Source organism: Xiphophorus maculatus, chromosome 23 (assembly GCF_002775205.1).
Source record: "Xiphophorus maculatus strain JP 163 A chromosome 23, X_maculatus-5.0-male, whole genome shotgun sequence".
Classification (NCBI taxonomy): Eukaryota; Metazoa; Chordata; class Actinopteri; order Cyprinodontiformes; family Poeciliidae; genus Xiphophorus; species Xiphophorus maculatus.
Genome location: NC_036465.1, coordinates 28244034 through 28245944, shown reverse-complemented (window position 1 = coordinate 28245944; position 1911 = coordinate 28244034).

Below are 1911 nucleotides of genomic sequence, written 5' to 3'. Positions count from 1 at the left end.
TTTTGATGTAAAATTGATGAATTTTACATCAATAAAATTCTCTTGCTAATTATTCTAGATTTATTAAACAGATGTCTCTTTGGTAATTGTGACCAAGCTAAAGGAGAAAGGTTTTAGCCTCGTTCATCATCTAGCAAGTGAAGAAATCAAATATTTGTCTTTTTACACTTTGGCTATGCCTACCAGGTTTCAGCTCCATTTGTCACAAGTTTTCACAGAACAGCTCAGCAGTGAGTCGACACAGTTTAATGTTTAATAGCACAAAATTATTAATAGGATTTTTCTTCACAGATAAAACAAATGTCTGTTGCTTATTATATTTAGATTGACCTTTGTGGGTTGTACATCCTGTTGGTATAATTAGCAGCACCTACAGGACAGAGAAGCGCAAGCTGATCTCATTTACACCTTGCGCATCTTATGAGCTGTGAGTTCTTATGTGATCTAAAACGGTAATCAAAACGCACACAGAATGTGAGAGCAAAAGAAACTAAATACAAAGGGATCAACTGAACAGGCCAGATGGAAGCTGAAGGGAAGAATAAAAGCCAAATGAAATATTCGGGGGAAATTACGAGTGTGGCTTGACATATTTCCCCCCATAAATAGTTCTCTGAATGCTTACTAAGGTGTTGGGTTATTTGCAGTTGTACATTAGCCAGCTCTACAGTTTGATCACTCTGTATATGTTAATTAGAGGCCCATTAATTAACAACCAGTCGGTGCCAATCCGTTCGCTGGAACAGATGGGCATCCCCGACACAGAAAGATACGCTGCGCTTTGACAAATAATGATTTTTCAGGATTTTTATTTTAGTTGCTCATGCATCGATAAAGGGTAAGACTATTGTTGAGCTCTTTTCTGGTTGTTTTTCATGTTGCTTTCTGTCTGTTTCTTTTTTGGGTGGAATATGAATAGGTGTCACTGAGACTAATTAGTGTTCTGCAACTAGAACGTCCGAGTAACTTGGCTAGTGAAATGTCACTTCTCAAGGTCACAGTCATGTTTTCCTTTGAAACATGACTGTGGTAATTGCTGGGTTGTTAAATATTCCTTGAGTTGAACGAACGATGGCCTTGTAAAGAAATGCTCTTTCGGGGAGGTTTCTGATTCTTGATTTTTCTTAATTTAAGTTCCCTTTGGGATCAATAAAGTATTTTTGAATTTCATTTACAGATATTGCACCAACATCTAATGGCCAGCCGGGAACGCTGATTTGAAATTTATTATGACATTCTTACTCACTATATTAACCTTATGTGAAAATATTACAGTCAGTTTTTTGCTCTTTTTTTGTTATCGTGTTTCCAATTTATGCAGTGGAAACACGTCTTATTACATTTATTCAATTGTGTTTTACTCAGTATTCATTTTTCTGTCAATTCACTATCAAATAAAGGCTACTGTAGCCAATAAAACCTTTATAAAGAAAAACCAAATGATGCGTTTTCATGAGAGAACAAAGTTGTGTATGTTGAAAATTGCAATTTAAAGTAACAATCACCTGATTCATCTTTTTCAGTTTCAGCTACTAAGTGAAATGAAGAATTCAATTCTACTTCAGTCTCAAGCTTTGAGGCAAATTGAAGGTCAATGTCACCTGAATCATATTCAAAGATTTTCTTTTAACAGACTCAGGTTTTGTTCATCAAAAACCTAACCAGAGACAGTGGTTGCAAATAATAATAATAATAATAATAATAGATTTCTTTTGTAATTCCCTTCATATCTTGAGATCTAAAAGGCCTCAATATATTATCTAAAGCTAATTCTAGCCAAATTAGTTTTAGCTATAAACTAGTGAGCACAACATGTATCCTGCAGCCAGGGTTTCCCCCAGCATATTATAAGCCTGGCGCCCGCCATGCTTTACTACACCCCCTCCCCTCCTTCCCCCGCCAGACTAAGTG